General features: G+C 37.1%; 1 non-coding gene across 1 annotated transcript; it reads left to right on the forward strand.

Moving 5' to 3' along the window:
- The first annotated feature begins 8,082 nt into the window (after positions 1-8,082).
- Positions 8,083-8,189, forward strand: LOC127124687 (small nucleolar RNA R71). The gene has a single exon (XR_007804147.1). It is a non-coding gene; the product is annotated as a small nucleolar RNA R71 (small nucleolar RNA).
- Positions 8,190-18,740: the final 10,551 nt, after the last annotated feature.

Below are 18,740 nucleotides of genomic sequence, written 5' to 3' on the forward strand. Positions count from 1 at the left end.
TCCTTTTTTAGGTTTACTTCGAGCGTTTCCTTTCCCTCCTTTGGGATGAATAACGCACGGTGGCGACTCTTCTGTCATTTCTTTTTTTCGCCGGTTGTTTTTTTTTCGCATTCTTTTTTTAGGTTGCGACACCTTGTCCATGAAGCAACCTCAACCCCTGAACAAATTTAATTAAAGGAAGTTCTTTCATTCATCATTTTATGCATATATTAGCCTATTTGAGGATCCTCAATCATTTATTCATCAAGATTGGAAGTTTGGCCTTGAAACGTTGACCAGTCAAGTCATTTGACTAAGATGAGCACCATTGAGATGTAACTGTTGATGTGTTTGTCAAATGAAGATTACCCCAAGAGAAAAACTGTTCTTAAGAACCATATGAACAACTTTCATGTTCATCAAAAATCCATTTGAAACTTGGAAGGTCATCATTCATTTCAAAACATTATAGGTCATTTTGACTGAAACCCTAGTTTTGGGTCAACTTACCAAGGGCATAACTTCCTTAATTTTTATGATTTTAAGGTGAGAGAAAATACATTCGAAATATTGAGATGTCTAATTCAAATGTTATGTTGGACAAAATTTCATAATCCTAAAATAAATACATGTGATAATACAAAACATTATAGGTCATCTTGGACCTAATACATTGAATTTGAAAAAGTACCCAACTTCAAATTCCCATAACTTTGTCATGGAAACAGAGGGGTTTGATTTGGCTTGCTTTTGGTGAAATTTTTCAAAGTATTTTGAATATGTTTTGTACTTGGATCTTCCAGGCCAATTTTCATTAATTTGAATATGCCAAATGAATTTTTTTCCCAACATGACTTTTGTTCCTTATTTCAAGGGCTTTCCAACCATTACTCACATTACTCATTTGGACCTACCATTTGTGATTTTCGAAATTATCTTCATTTATGTGCATTTTGGTATTTTATGATGGAACTTGAGTATGCTAGCTTGTTCAGTCCAATGCACACAACCATTTGCTCTCTACATGATCTCATCTAGCTTTTGCAACCATCATTAGGCCTGCTACACGCTTGCACAGGCCCATGCAAGCAAAATTCAAATTGCCATGCACATGAGGGAAGTGTGATGCACGACCATCTTCAACTATAAATAACCACTCCCTCTCATTCATTTGGTAATCTTTTGGAGATCTGAATTGCTGCAACATTGAAACCATAACCATACCAAAGGAATTTTTCAGAAAATTTTCTCACTTTCGAGCTTGAAATTCAGCATCATTAGCTGATCTTCAAAGCCTAATTCCTTAGCCTTTCACTTCCATTACATCCATAGATCAAAGAGGAGCAAAGAACTTGGAGGTTTCGTGGCCAGAGGTGCTTTAATTCAGAGGTATACATTCAAACTTTTTGGATCTAGAACTCTCATTTCAATGTAGCATTCTTGTGTTTGTGTGGTTTTCTGAAGTCCTCACACTTGAGGCAAGCTTGTGATGCTTTCAATTTTCCATTTCATGAACTTTCAGTTTGAACACCATGATCTTCTCCTTCACATTTCTCTCAATATAGGAAGAGTGAGGAAGATCCATGGATACAGTGATGATCTCCATCACACGAGCTTCATTTCCATGTCCTTGTTTTCCATTATCATTAAACTTTTTTTCTATGCAACTGGTGCCCGGATTCTGTTGACTCGCTAGAGAAGACGGTGCTTTCCACCACCACCACTACGTGTCTTGTCTCCTGGCCATTGGATATGGATACCATGTTTTAATCTTGATCATCCATTATGTTTACTTCATTTAATACATGTTGCTACGCATTTGACTTGGTTGCATCGTGCGCCCTCACATCTGGACCGTCTCTTAATTCCCTGTCAATTAATGAGATTCATCATGTGGCGCTGTTCTTTCCATTTATTCTATTTTCATTTTATTTTCAGTCAATTCATTTGATTTTCAAAAGTTCATAAAAAATTCTTTTGAAGTCACAAAAATATGAGACCAATTCCAATATTTTTCTTGAAAAATCTAGTTTCATATTTTGATTTTTTATTATTTTTGTAAATTCATTTGATATTTTTTTATAGATTATTTGATTTTTAATAGTTTTAATTCATTTTAAAATACTTTCTGACTTTTAAAAAATCCAAAAATATTTTCCTAGCATTTATGGATCATGATAAGTCAATGAAAAATAGTCTCATCAATTTCTTATTTGATTTGAGATTATTTGAGATTTTAATTCATATTGTGTTATTTTTAATTATTTTTAAATACTTTCTGATTTCAAAAATTTGTGAGAAAATTAGTCAAAGCTTGTTTGACTATGTTGAACCTATGAGAATTTAATTGGACTTTTTGAAGTTGATTTGAATTGAATTTGAGGTTTGACCTTATTTGTTTATTTTTATTTGCATTTTACTTTAATTCAAAAAATACCAAAAAATACCATTGACTCTTTGACTTGTTACCTTCATTTCTTTTCTGTTTGGTATTGGTTGATGTTGATTTGATTCACATTTGATCAATTGAATTTCGTTGTGGTCTTATTTTCCCCTCCCTTTCATATTCATCCCTTTCTTTCCATCAATGGCCAATGAGTTAAAGTCTTATGGTTGGTCTTGACAAATGAGAGGTTTAACCTTCTTTGATCCAAACCAAACTTAACTTGATCCATGATCAAGTGAGTTGTTTTGTGTCCAAGATAGGTTGCTTCTTGGTCAAGCAAATAACCTGAAGTCAATACAAGACCCTTCCCCTTTTGTTTTGGCATGGCAAGTTTATGGAGCTTGGCTTACTAGTCATGATCTCTAACTTGTGTTCTTTGCCTATATTTTTATTGACCGGCCTCAGATAGGTGTGACTACTACATTAGTCCACTTACGATTGCTTAACATAGCGCTACATTGTCTTATGACAAACTAACGTAACTTCACTAACTACTAAGTTTAATTTGAAGCATTTAATTTCTTGTCATTTACTTTTAATGTCATTTATTTCTTGCTCATTATTCATATTGATTTTCTCTTTGCTCACTTGAGCACATATTTTATGTTTATGTCATTTTTCTTTTGCTCATTTGAGCCCATTATTGTATATAAATATATTGCTATGTTGTGTTTGCTTTGTGTTTGTCTTTGTGTGAACCAAAATGCAAAAAGGAGAAAGGACTTAGAATTGGGACTTACCTATGCTTAAAGGAGTTCAAGAGCAACTAGGCCTCATGTATTTAGAATGCAAAACTTGTTGAAGAGCAACTAGGCCTCATGCCTTTAGAATGCTAAAATTCAAAGTTGTTCTCAAGAGGACTTCTCCACCAAACTTATTCTTTGTCCATTCCTCTTATTGTGTTGTGAACTTTTTGATGTTTGCTTTTTTTTGATAGGGAGCCCATCTTGAGATTATGAAAAGAGAACCATTGTCATGAGTAGCCAAGTTAAGAGACAAGCCAAATGGAGATCCTAGGAGCTTGAGTTCAATTTGTTTGATTGCTTGCTTGTATGTTAAGTCCAAAGGAAAGGAGCATCTTGAGTCATCTCTATGACTTCAAGAAAAGGAACTCCAGGGGTTTATCTTTCCCCTCTTATCTTTATATGCTTTAGGAATAACCCTTCTCTTCTTCTCCCCACTCTAACCAAACCAAAATATTTTTATTCAAACTTTGACTTTATTTTAAATTAGAAACCTAGGCCTTAGGCATTTGACTTTTCAAAACCATTTTCATAAATACTCATTTGTGAATAAACTTTAATCCCCACTTTGACTTCATTTTGTAAATAACTCTAACTTGTAAATATAACTCACTTTAAGTTGTTTTTATGGTTCCAATGGCCACCTTATTAAAACTTTTCAAAAACATTAGTCATAGGTTTGAGTTATCATAGTGGTTTATGTAAATCTCACATCATCCTTAGTGTTGGATTATAAGTCTCCCATGCTTATTATAGGGTTAACCCCTCACTAGCATGTTGAAGCCTTCCTCACATGGTGGATTGTTGGTTTAGGTTGAGTTTTCTCCCTTTGATAACAAAATACCTTAAGGCTTTTGATCAAATCAATTCACCAATCTTTTTGAGATTTTTACCCCGAACTACGAGGTTTTGATCCTCCTTTGTGATGGTACGTAGGCAATGGGTTCATCCATTCAAACAACAAAATTTGTAAATATAATCTATTATCTTCTCATCCCTCCAATCTTTTTGCACAAATCTTTTCACAAATACCAACCTACAACACATATTTGCAAAAAAGGTTCCCTTAGAGTACTAAGGATGTTTTGGGTGCGTAAAACCTTCCCATTTCATAACCAACCCCCTACCTAGATCTCTGACCTTTTTATTAGTTTTTGATTTGAAAAACTTCTTACCTTGGCTTTTGTTCGCTTTTTAGCCTTTCCTTTGGACAAATAAAAGTGCGGCGGCGACTCGAATTGTATGTTTACTTTTGGTTTAGTCAATAAACCTAAAGGTAACGAAAACCCCGCTACATAGTGGTTCATCCCAATAAAAATATCTTACATCACTAAAGAATTTCTTCCTCTGTTGGTAGTTAAGGTTAGGCGGTATGATATCAGCAGCTAGGTAATTAACAAAGTCAGCGCACCAAGGTATGTTGGTCACTACTAGAGTTTTTTCAATGTTCCAATCCATTGAAAAGTCGGAGTCATCATCCTGAGTTGTTTTGATTTTATCCATAAGTCTATCATAGGTAAAATCGTCATTTATAGGCACTAGGTTTGGTTTTAAATATTAAAGCCTAGAAAGGTGGTCAACAACTACATTTTCTATGCCCTTCTTGTCTCGAATATCCAGGTCAAACTCTTGCAGTAAAAGGACCCATCGAAGTAACCTAGGTTTAGCGTCCTTCTTGCTTAACAGGTATCTAATAGCTGCATGATCTGTATAAACTATAATTTTAGCTCCAACCAGATAAGATCGAAATTTATCAATAACAAAAACAACAACGAGGAGTTCTTTCTCGATTGTTGCATAGTTAAGTTGGGCGGCATCCAGGGTTCTACTGGAATAGTAAATTACATGTAATTTCTTGCCTTTTCTTTTCCCTAGATTAACACCAACAGCGTAATCACTAGCATCACACATGATTTTGAAAGGTTGGTTCTAATCTGGAGGTTGCATAATAGGTGTGAAAATCAGTGCTTGTTTCAAAATGTTGAATGCTTCAATACATTTTTCGTAAAAAAATAAACTCGACGTCTTTCATTAGAAGGCTAGTCAGAGGTTTGGTTATTCTAGAGAAGTCTTTAATAAAGTGTTGGTAGAAACCGACATGTCCAAAAAAGCTTTGGACTTCCTTAATGGTCTTAGGTGGTTTGAGGTTTTCTATAACCTCTATTTTGGCTTTATCAACCTCAATAACTTTTTTAGAGACTATGTGTCCTAATACTATTCCTTAAGTAACCATAAAGTGACATTTTTCCCAGTTTAGCACAAGGTTTGCTTCCACACATCTTTCTAGAATTTTCTCAAGGTTAGCTAGACAGTTTTCAAAACTGAATCCGCATACCGAGAAATCGTCCATAAAGACTACCATAATCTCATCGAGGAAATCTGCGTAGATTGACATCATACAGCGTTGGAAGGTAGCTAGGGCATTGCAAATTCCGAATGGCATTCGTCTATAGGCAAATGTTCCATAAGGGCATGTAAAGGTTGTTTTCTCTTGGTCCTCGGGTTTGAATAGGAATTTCGAAAAACCCAGAGTATCCATATAAATAGAAAAAGTAAGAGTGTCTAGCTAGACGTTCAAGCCTTTGATCTATGAATGGGAGAGGGAAATGATCTTTCCTAGTTACCTTATTTAGTTTTCTGTAATCGATGCACATACGCCAACCATTTTCCACACGCTTAGCTATATGCTCGCCTTTCTTATTTTCCACAATTGTGATACCTCCTTTTTTAGGTACCACATGTACGGGAGTCACCCACTTACTATATAAAATTTGATAAATTATACCAGCCTCTAGTAGTTTTAGTACTTCTTTCTTAACCACATCGCTCATTATAGGGTTTATCCTTCATTGATGTTCTCTGGAAGGTTTAGAATCTTCCTCCAGCAAAATATGATGCATGCACACGAATGGGCTTATCCCTTTGAGATTAGATATTTTATATCCTAAAGCTGAGGGATACTTTCGCAAGATATCTAAAAGTTGATTCGTTTCATCTTCATTCAAGGTGGCGCTCACTATAATGGGGAGATTTAGTTCTTCATCTAAAAAATCATATCTTAGATTCTTGGGTAGTTCCTTGAGTACTATATATGGTTTCTTAGGACATGGCATATGGTTCGAGGTAAGTGCTAAGCATTCATAAAGGTTGTCATTCATTTAAGGCTCCATTCCAAATCCGTCGTCTTCTCTTATGGAAGTCGAGGGAAATTTCATTGTCTCGGGAGGTCCTTCTTACTCTAGCTCCCTTATACATTCATCAATGATATCGGTGGAATACCACGAGTCTTCTATGACTGGTGCCATTAGGAATTTGGAAAGTATAAATTCTATCTTTTCATCACCTACTTCAAAAGTTAATTTTCCTCTTTTAACATCTATTTTGGCTTCTGCTGTTGATAAGAAAGGTCTACCAAGGAGGATTGGGATTTCATCGTCTTCTTTAATGTCCATTACCACGAAATCTGTTGGGATATAAAGATTGGCCGATTCTAACTGGAATATATTCTAATATGCCTATTGGATATTTTACAGATATATCGGCTAATTGAAGAGACATCTTAGTCAGTTGCAATTCTCCTAGGTTTAACCTTCTATAAACTACTAAAGGCATTAAGCTTACGCTTGCTCCCAAATCTAGGAATGCTTTGTCTATAACATGATTCCCTAAAATACAAGGTATGGAAAAGCTTCAGGGATCTTTCTCCTTCTTAGAAAGTTTATTCTCAGCAATGGAGTTACACTCTAAAGGTTTGGGATTATCAAGCCTACGTTTGTTGGTCAAGATGTCTTTAAGGAATTTAGCATAAGATGGTATCTGGGTGATGGCTTCAGTGAATGGGATTTCCACGTGGAGTTTCTCGATCACCTTTATAAACCTTTTATATTGGTTATCAATTTTGGTCTGTTTAAGTCTTTACGAGTATGGAATTGGTGATTTATAAGGAGAGGGTGGAACATAAACTTTATCTTTATCTTCTCCCTTATCTTTCACTTCCTGGTCTTTTTGTCCCTCTAGTTCCTCTATTTCATCTGTAGACACAAAGTTTTTCTTAGAAGCCTCTGATCCACTCAAGTCTGGTTTTACAAGTTCGTCATAAGTGGTTGTAGGGTAACAACGTTAGCTTGCCCTCAGGGGTTGGGTTGAGGTTGTCCAGGAAATTGCCCTTCAGGTGTGGCCTAAGGGGCTTGTTGTTGTTCTATTTGTGAGATTTGGGTTTCAAGCATCTTATTGTGAGTGATTATCGAATCGACCTTAGTTTCTAATTATGTGATCAGTTTATTTACATGAATATCTTGGTTTAGGAACTCTTTGTTTTGCTGAGTTTGGTACGAAATGAAGTTCTCCATGATTTTCTTAAGGTTTAGCTTTTGAGGAATGAGCTGCGTAGGTTGGATTGGTTTTCGAGCTTGAAAACCTGGTGGTCTTTGAGGTGTAGAGCTTTGAATAAGGTTATTGTTTTTATAAGAGAAGTTTGGGTGATTCCTCCATCCAGGGTTGTAAGTGTTCGAAAATGGGTTTCCTTGGGCATAATTGACCTGGTCTAAGTTTGACTCAGTTAACAAATTGCACTATGGTACAAGATGTCCTTTGGTTCCATAAATTTCACAATCTACAGCTACTGCAACTGTAGGATTTACAGACATGTGTTCAACCTTCAGGGCTAAAGCGTCCATTTTAGCTTTCATCATGTCCATACAATTTACCTCATGCATTCCTCCTTTGGTCTCCCTTTTCTCCACTGATGCTTGTTCCGACTCCCATTGGTAATGGTTTTGTGCCATATCTTCGATGAGAGCGCAAGCGCCGGGGTAAGGTTTGTTCATCCGAGCACCACCGGCGGCAGCGTCGATGGACATCTTTGTGTTATAGTGAAGTCCATTATAAAAGGTGTGAATAATCAGCCATTGTTCTAGGCCATAGTGTGGACAAGCTCTTCATAGTTCATTATATCTTTCCCAAGCTTCAAAAAGTGATTCACCCTGATTTTGAGTGAATTTGGTAATTTGGTTTCGAAGGACAACGGTCTTACTCGGGGGAAAATATCTTGCAAGGAACACTCTCTTGAGGTCTTCCCAAGTAGTTATCGAGTTAGCCGAAAGGGAATCTAACCAAGACCGTGCTCTATCTCTGAGGGAAAATGGGAATAGTCTTAGACGAATTGCCTCAGGCGAAGCACCGTTGGTCGTGAATGTATCAGCTAATTGGATAAAAACTTTTAAATGCTGATTTGGGTTCTCTATAGCGAGACCCACAAATTGGTTTTGTTGTACTAGTTGTAATAAAGAGGGTTTTAATTCGAAATTATTAGCAGGAATAACCGGGTTTACTATACTAGAACTAGGTTCTTCATTAGAAGGATGGGCGAATTCCTAAAGTGGTCTTCGGTTTTGATCTTCGGCCATTGCTCTCCTAATTCTTTGGAGCAAACAACGTGCACGAGCGTATCGCTCTGGTTCTGCTATTGGATTCTCTAAACTTCCAGTACTGTGAGTTTTTCACATTTACCGGCTAACAGGGCCTTAGTCTAGACAATGTAATAACAGGGTACAATTTTTTTACGTAATTGGTCCCCGATAGCGGTGTGAAAACTTGATGGGGTGTTTGCTATCTGCAAGTATACGAAACACGTCAAAGTAATACAAAAGATTATCATTCCCAAAGAGACCAAATTGTCAGTCTATCGATTTCTATTGTTACGATGTTTATCTAAGGCAAACCAAATAAGTAAATCCACGTACACAGAAAAGGAAACAATGAAGTAAATAAATTCAGATAAAAAATGCAGGCTCAGATGTAATTCACATTAGTTAGGAAAATACTCCAATTGTTTCTAAATAGAACTACTTATGGGGAAATATTTTCTACTTTGAGAAGAATCAATTTAACAGGAACAGTCACTTTCGTGTATTCAAAACTGAGTTTACTCTCTAATTAATGCCCTTCATTGTCACTTATGAAGGGTGCTTGTTACGTTAAAGTAGTACACCTATTTTTAAGAAATTTAATTTTTCACTTAGTTAATGAGTGATTTTGATTTGGAAAGTTTGACTTAAAAGAGATCCATGGCTTTCGCTCAAGGATCCGAATTTTAAACCTACAAACGCATCCGAAAATAATTTCGAAATTGTTTTCTAATAGTGTTAAAACGTCCTAATTAACCGGAAAAAGTGCTTTCGCTACTTTTGACCAGTTAAAACTAACCAAGTTTATCTTTAATAGTTGGACGACTTTCGATATTACCCAACTATATCTCGGATCTACTTTCGTAGTTACCGATCAAAATAAGTACTGAAAACTTGTGTTGAAATCAAAACATCCCATAAAGCATTTCTATAAATACAAATTATGGAGTATCATCTTAACGACGATCATTACATCCTAACCTTTAAAGATTTATCCAGACATGAAAATAGAAATCAACATAGCAGAATTAATCATGTTTAAAAGAACAGGAAAATAAAATGTTCAAGTTAATAAACAAGTAGGTAAAAGTAAGACAAACAAGTAAACAAAGTAAAACATGCAACATAAATAAAACGTAATTTCAAATAAACTTGAATAAGAAACTTGCTCCGAATCAGAGACTTTAATCTGGTACACTGGAAACTAAACTTGACTGGAAAGTAAAATTTGACTGGAAAGTAAAATGGTGGCAAGATTGTTTGTACAATGCTCCATCCTAACCCCCCGATGTGACAGATTATCACTTTTACAATGGTGAACTTTAGGCTTTGTGTTGTAAACTAAGTTGGCTACCCATTGAGTGAAATGAAAACACCTATTTATAGAGATTTTGAAATGCTAGGAAAATAAAAAGCTACCCTCCAACTACCCTTATTGGGAACGAGCCAACAAAGATGGCGCCCGCCATCCCCATCACGGGACCCACCATGTGAACAAAATGAAAGGATCATGGGAACATGGCAGTTACCACCGGTTGACAGCTTACACGTCATGGTACCCCGCTTGACGGCCGCCATGTTGGACGCCATGTGTACAATTTTCTACAAAAGCATTTATTTCTTGCTCGTTTGGCTTCGTTTCTTCACAAAAGGCTCTTGTAGGGAAAAGTACCTGAAAACAGGACAATAAAATGACAATAAAAACCTAATAAGCATGTGCAATCTGAGTCAAATACGCAGTGTGTTTCATTGTTATCAGAAGACCAACTCCAACTGGATATTTCATCAATCAAGACCAACTCTGTGGGGACTTCACTAGGGAATAAAATCTGTCAGGACAAATCATGCATGAGGGTTATCTCTAACAAATAAATAAACGCCGCACGGGGATGAAAAATGCAAATTGATTCCTCAAAAGGACAACAAACAGTCATAAGACTCTTCTTGGGGATTGAGAAATAAACCAATTCCAAGTTACCAAAGATCAACTAGACTTGCAGGAACTCACAAAGGGAGAAACAATGCCATGGCTATGCAATAACCAAATAAAGGTGTGTTGGGGATCTAAAAATCAAGTAAAAGTTTTACCGGAGATCTAGGGTTCAATCACAAAATATGCAAATCGAGAGTGAAAATCCACAAAGGCCTCTCAACTAGAGAAAGATGATGAACTACAAGGAGAACAACACATCAACTCTACTGGGGATAAACAACAAACTGTTTGGGGAGCAAACACCTCCAAACACTGCTTGGGGAAGGCAACAATGCTTCACATGTCAAGACTTACCATTCTCAGATTGTTGTTGACATTCCTTTTTCGAAATCAATGTTCTTAAAGTAAATACCTTATTATTTCAGAAAATGGTTATTCATTGATTTATTTATTTCAAAAATTATCATCATAAAAATGCAATTTTATTAAACAGAAACAAATAAGAATAGCAAATAATTGGATAAAGGCTCAATTTTATTTAATAGAATGGTAGTTCACAAATGCCAGAACTCCGTGAATCTTTACAAAGTTTCAAAATGGTAATATGCATGGAAAAATGCTACATTGAATACAATGACCACTACTCTCCCTACCAAATTGGAAATCCACTTGTGCTTTGTCCTTAGTTGAGGATGATGAATCAAAACCAAATGACTGGAAATGTGTCTTCAATGATCAGGTCTAGCCGGATGCAGTTACTTACCATAATCCCTAATTTTTACCTAGATTTCCCTAAGGTGGGATACTCAATATACCGGGATGATTTTTCTGTTTTATGTCTCTGATTTTTTCCTGGACCGCCCTTTCGGATTTTCAATTTAGCGAGTTGTTCTTTTCTTTTTTAGGAGAAGTATTTCTTGACTACATCAACATTCACAGGACGAGTGAACTCTTCACCATCCATAGTATTAAGAATCAATGCACTGCTTGAGAAGGCTCTCTTGACAACATATGGTTCCATTAACACACAAGAATAGGATCTTCTTGAGCACGAGGTCATCTTCTTGGAACACACAAGGTTTGACCTTCTTGTCAAAAGCTTTCTTCACAAGGTTTGACCTTCTCATGGATGATATCTTGGTTCATGTATTCATACTTGTAAATGAGTGGTTGATTGTTCTCCACGGAATGACTTAAACAATCAAAACTCTTCACTAACCATTGACTAACTTCTTATTAACATTGCTTTATGTTCAATCATTTACTTAATGCAATTTAAATTTCAGCACCTTTATCATTTATTCCCATTTACATTTCAAGCAACTTGTTTATGTTTCAGTCCTTTTCACTTTGCTCACTTAAGCAATATCGTGTGATTGTATATATTGTTTGCTTGTGATTTTTGTTCTATTTGTGGTCTTAGGACCTTAAAATATCTAATAACAATAAAAAAACCCTAAAAAATATCTTGGTGGACAGTTGGGCTTGATCTGAACTTTTGGACTTAGAGTAGGAAACTTCCTTATGCTTCAAGGACTTGGCCAATGCCACTATCTGGGACCGAGTTATCCTGGATTGTGCATTTCATCTGATGCAGGCCTTGGGTTCCCATTTGAGTTCATATGTCATTTGAGTTCAAAACCTTCTTTATTATGTTTTCAACTTAGACATGTTTTAGTGATTAGAAAATTTGGCCTTATGCCATTGAATTTTCATACATTTTCTTAAATCAAACTTGTAAATGAACTTAACTATACTAACTTTAATTTCAAAATACAAAAAGAATTAATAACCCCATTCAAATCTTTGGCCATCTGTGTGCCTTTCTCTGCTAACTTTTGTTAAACTCAATTCACTAACTTCTTTGAAATTTTTACCACGAACTATGGGGTTTTAATCCCTCATTTTTATGTTGGTACATAGGCATAGGACCGAAGGTCTAACACAAAAAAATATAATTAATGAATTCTTTTCTCATCCCCCCATTCCATTTTTATAAAACATCTTTTCAGCTAAAACACTTGCACACAAAAAGGGCTCCATAGGAGTACCTAGGACACTTTGGGTGCTAATACGTTCCCTCTGTGTAACCAACCCCCTTACCTGTAATCTATGACATTTTATTAGTTTTGATTCAAAAACTTCTTAACTTTGGATTTTGTTCGTACTTTTCCCTTTTCCTTTAGAAACAAATATATATATGTGTGTGTGTGTGTGTGTGTGTATGTGTGTGTGTGTGTGTGTGTGTATGTGTGTGTGTGTGTGTGTGTGTGTATGTTATGTGTGTATTTGATGTTTGTTTGTATATATTGCTTGTGTGATATATAATTTGTCTGTTGTGCTTGGTGATCTCTGGGATGGTTCTTAACCCGACTCCATGCTCGTGACTCACAACAAACCCTTTGATTCTGGGTTGATCTAATCAGTCTCATCAATATCAATGGAACTTAGGTGTTGATAAGGGGAAAACCATAATCCACCAAAATGGATGATTGATCTTAATGACAAGTTGATCCATCCCTTGACCTTTTTTTGGGTTTTCCTTGTGTGTGATTGTTGCATTCATGCATACATGAACATCATAACATTCATCGTAACAATAATTTTCAAGGAACTAAGGTCTTATTTGCAAATCATTTTCAGACCATTGATTGTGGACGAAGGAATACTAAAAAGTACGATTTTAAATGTCCTGATTTGAAGGAGTTGAGGAAGTTGTCATCCTTTGTATTAGATCCCTTAGACTTCAAGCAACTTCATGTTAAGCTTTTGTCCTTACTATCTCCCGATGTGGTTGAAGGACTTTTGAGTGTCTTGGTGCAGTTTTATGACCCTCTCTATCGTTGCTTCACTTTTCCCGATTATCAGCTTGTGCCCATGTTAGAGGAGTATGCCCATATCTTAGGTATGCCTGTATGTAACAAGGTACCTTTTAGTGGACTAGAGGAGATTCCCAGATCTTATGTCAAACCGAAGTTCTTCATTTGAAGAAATCTAAGATTAATGCTCATTTGGTAAGAAAGGAGGGATTCTAGGGTTGACTTCTGAGTTTGTCATTGGTAGGGCTACTGGTTTTTCTCAAGCCGTTAGCATGGATGCTTTTGAAGTCATATTTGTATTTCTCATATATGGCTTAGCTTTGTTCCCTAACATTGACAGTTTTGTTGATGTTAACGCCATTAGGATATTCTTGATTGAGAATCCTGTTCCTACTCTATTAGGTGATACATACTTCTCCATGTACTTGAGGAATTATAACGGTGGTAGAACCATTGTATGTTGCATTCCTCTTATGTACAAGTGGTTTATTCTGCACTTGCCTCAAACACCATCTTTTTTGGAGAACCGACAATGTCTACGGTGGTCTCAGAGACTCATGTGTCTCACTAATGATGATATTGTTTGGTATGATTCTGCATTGGGTAGCTTGGATATTATTGATGATTATGGTGAGTTCTCTAATGTGTCTCTCATTGGTACGCAAGGAGGAATCAACTACAACCCAGCATTGGCCCGTCGTCAACTTGGATTCCCCTTGAGAGATAAGCCTAATAGCGTTCAGTTAGAGAGTCTGTTATATCAAGAGGGTAAAGATCCCAAACATTTGAAGAAGATGATGATGCATGCTTGGCATAATGTTCATAGGAAAGGAAGATCTGAGCTTGGTCCATGCAACTGTGTAGCTATGGAAGCTTAGACTATTTGGGTGAAGAAGATAGCTTTTGAGCTCAAAATTCCGTATGCTTGTGAGAGACCTATGTCTGTGGTTGTGGTTGAGCCATCAACTCTCCTTAACCAAGACGTAGAGGAGTTGGAAGAAGCACTTGCCAGGATGAAGCAAGAGAAAGATTTGTGGGAAGAGTGATTTCATGCTTTGAGCCGCAAGCATGTGGAGCTGCAACATGAGTCGAGAGATAAAGATGCACTTATTGAGGTTCTTGAAGAGCGTGTAGTGAAGAGATAGAGAGAGCCCAAGGATTTATTTTCCTCGAGTATTCCTCAGTCTTTCTGTGCTTGGAAGAAGATTCTTGATCGAATCGTCCTCGAGAAAGCTCAGATGCAGGTAGCCTTTGAGTTAGAGATTCGGCGCATCCGAAGGAAGTACGCTCCCTTGACCAATTCAGTTGATTCAGTTGCTAGGTATCCTTAGAATGATAGTTTCCCTTTCTCTTGTATTTACATTTTGGTGTCTGAAATTGTACTTAGTGTAATCCTTCCAAATTTTATGAATTAAAAGAGATTTTATGGTCAAAATTGTTATTATTATTGATTATTGTTATTAATTAAAATATTTGCAAATAGGACCTTATATGTTCCTTGAAATTTAAAATCAAAAACATTGCATTTCATGCATCATTTGCATAACAGATTTTCTTCAGCCAGATGTCTTATCAGTTCTTCTTCTGTGTAGAGGTCAAGCTGACTTATCACTACTAACTTGTGCTAATCTTCTGAAGAGAATGGAGCATCTTGAGCAAGATAACAAAGAGCTTAACAAAGAGATTGCTAGACTCACTACTTTGATGGAGTGTGTAATCGTTGCTCAGAATCAACCATCTCCACCTCTTGCAACTCCCCCTCCTTAGAGGACTATTATTTCAGAGATCGCTTCAAAATTTGTGTTTGTTGTTGCTGCCAGCCAATCTGCGCCTGCCATGCCTGTTGGGTTCCCATGGGGAATGCCACCCAACTTTGTGCTTGAAGGCTACGCTCCAACATTTTCTTCTTTGTCAGCATCTAGCCCGGTCTTGTCTGTTCCTCCTCCTATTATGCATACTTTGCCTCGTGTCGAGAAAATAATCTATCATTCCGAGTCTTCTGAAGGTCCTGATGTTTATGAGAAGATGGACGAGATGAAGCATCAATTTCTTGAGCTACGCAAGGAATTGAAGACCCTAAAAGGGAAGGATTTATTCGGTAAGAGTGGTGCTAAGTTGTGTCTAATACCTAATGTCAAGATCCCGGTAAAGTGCAAGGTCCCAGATTTTGAAAAGTATAAAGGGAATACTTGCTCTCTGAGTCATCTTCTCATGTATGCTCGAAAGATGTCTACTCAGATTGACAATGATCAGCTACTCATCCACTACTTTTAGGACAATTGTATTAGTGCTGCAATTCGGTGGTATATGGGCTTGGAAAGTGCTAATGTCCGTACTTTTAATGATTTGGGATAGGCTTTCGTCAAGCAATACAAGTACAATGTTGATATGGCTCCAAATCGGGATCAATTGAGATCGATGTCTCAGAAAGATAAGGAGACATTCAAGGAGTACGCCCAAAGATGGAGGGAGTTGGCTGCTCAAATTAGTCCACCTCTGGAGGAGAAAGAAATGACCAAGATATTTTTAAAGACACTGAGTTCATTTTACTATGAGCATATGATTGCAAGTGCCCCTAATGATTTCACCGAAATGGTGAACATGGGGATGAGATTGGAAGAAGGAGTCCGAGAGGGACGATTATCCAAGGATGAAGCGTCGGCAAGCAAGAAGTACGGTGGTAGTTTCTCTAGAAATAAGGAAGGAGAAGCCAACGCAGTATCGAGAGGAAGAAAGAGAAGACCCCTTGTGAAGAAGAATTCTCAGTCCTGTCAACATCATCATCAATTATCATCAGTAATTCCAGTTTTCACCAATAATTCAACAAATTAATCAGCTCCTGTTCAGCAACAACCACAACAACGTATCAACGACAACAACAATAAAAGTCATCAGCAGAACTATGATAGGAAGAAGGTCTTTTTTGACCCTATTCCTATGACTTATGCAGAATTAATCCCTCTTTGGTAGTCAAAAATTTAATTCAACCCAGAAATCCTCCACAAACTCCTGAACCATTGCCATGGTGGTTAAAGCCAGACTTGTACTGTGATTTTCACCAGGGAGCTCCTCGTCATGATATTGAAAACTATTATCCGTTGAAGTACGAAATTCAGAAGCTAATCAAGAGTGGTACGGTGTCCTTTGAGGACAGAGTGCCAAATGTCAAAGCAAATTCGTTGCCTGCTCATGGCAATGCTCCAGTGAACATGGTAGATGGTTGTCCTGGAAATTTCAGGGTTTTTGATGTGCGTCGTATCCGGAGATCACTGGTGGAAATTCATAGGGATTTTTGCTTGGTAAGTGATTATGAACACGACCATGATGGTTGTGTCATTTGCAGCGTCAACGCTCGAGGATGTATAATTGTCAAGAGGGATATTCAAAAGTTGATGGATGAAAATGTTTTTCAAGTTCAACAATCCAGGTATATGGCCAATGATGTAAATGTTATTGTATCGGTGTTTAAGACCCCTAAGCGGGTAGTTATTCAGTTTGATAGAAGCAACAACAATAATGTCAATAGATCGGTATCGCCGTTAGTCATACGGTTAGCGGGCCCCATCCCTTATTCATCTGATAAAGTTGTACCATGATAGAGAATGGGCAAGAGGTTCCTCTTCCCGCTGCGGATTCAGTGGTAAGTATTGCAAATGTAGTGAAGGTGACCCGTAGTGGTCATGTTTTTGGTCCTGTATCTCCAAGGGTTGTGGAAGATGTTTCAGCTGGTAAGAAGTTAGATGTTCCTGTAACAGATCTGGTTAGTGTTCCAACTTGTCAGTCTAGTGAATCCAGCAGGTTGAAGGCTAATGATGAGGATGAAGTGTTACGTCAGATTAAGAGAAGTGAGTTCAACATTATGGAGCAGCTACTCCAAACACCGTCAAAGATTTCAGTGTTGTCATTATTGATGAACTCTGAGGCGCATAGGGAGGGTTTGCAGAAAGTATTGGAACAAGCCTACGTGGAGCATGATATCATTGTGGATCAATTTGACCACATTACTTTCTATAATAAGTTGAGCTTTTATGATGAAGAACTTCCTGAGGAAGGAATAAATCACAACTTGGCGCTTCATTTTTCAATGAATTGCATGGAGGATGCTCTGTCCAATGTCTTGGTTGATACCGGTTCATCATTGAATATGTTGCCCAAGTCAACGTTGGCAACACTATCTTATCAAGGGGCGCCAATGAGGTACAATGTTGTTGTTGTTAAAGCGTTCGACGGTTCTCGAAAAACTATCATTGGAGAGGTGGACCTTCCAGTTAAGATTGGTTAGAGTGAATTTCAAATTACTTTTCAAGTAATGGACATTCACCCGGCCTACAGCTGTTTGTTGGGGAGGCCATGGATCCATGAAGTTGGAGCCGTAACGTCTACTTTGCATCAGAAGTTAAAATTTGTGAGGAACAGAAAGTTTGTCGTTGTTGGTGGGGAGAAAGCGCTTCTTGTGAGACATTTGTCATCCTTCACCTATGTCGAACCAGAGGAGGAAGTTGGAACACCGTTCCAAGCTTTGTCTATTACTGATGAACTAAAGACTAGGGAATCCATGTCTTCTTTAAAGGATGCACATGAACTTATTCGTGCTGGCAACACCGATAAGTGGGGTCGTGTGGTAGAAGTTGTGGAAAATAAGAATAGGGTTGGGCTGGGATTTCAGCAAGGGCCATTCAACGCCAATGTCAAGGTTGTACAACCAGTTTTTCCCAGTGGAGGGTTCATCCATGGGGATGATCAACACTCAACTGCAATTAATGAAGACAGTGATGAAGATGAAGCTTGTGCCAATTTTATGACACATAAACAGACTTGCGACAATTGGGTTGTTGTTTATGTGCCTGTTGTTATGCATCATTCAAAGTAATTTGTTTTTATTATTAAAGAAAAATCCTTCTCCTATTCCTAAGGGAGAAGTGAAAAATTGTTGGGCACTTCAATATTATCATCAATAAAAATACAATTTTATTCATCCACATCTATGATGTTTTATTTTTACTTTTTGCTTTTTCTGAAAATGGAAATCACAAAAAAAACATAAATAAACAATAATTTGTCCATCTGCATACTATTTCTTTGAACTTATTTTCTCTAAAATCAAAATATCAAATCATTATGCAGGTTGGTTCTCAAACGCATTGAACGTAATAATCCTACTCCCTCTCCAAACTTTGATTTCCCTATGTTTGAAGCTGAGGATGAGAATGATGATGAAGAAGTGTCAAATGAGTTATCCCGTTTACTTGAGCACAAGGGAAAAACCACTCAACCATTTGAAGAGCATATTGAATTAGTCAACTTGGGTTCCGAAGATGATGTGAAGGAAGTCAAGATTGGGTCTCAACTTTGTCCAGAGGTTAAGAAGGGGTTGGTTGATCTTCCCCGTGAATACTCTGATGTGTTTTCTTTGTC

The sequence above is a fragment of the Lathyrus oleraceus genome, chromosome 2, assembly GCF_024323335.1.
Source record: "Lathyrus oleraceus cultivar Zhongwan6 chromosome 2, CAAS_Psat_ZW6_1.0, whole genome shotgun sequence".
NCBI classification, from domain to species: Eukaryota; Viridiplantae; Streptophyta; class Magnoliopsida; order Fabales; family Fabaceae; genus Lathyrus; species Lathyrus oleraceus.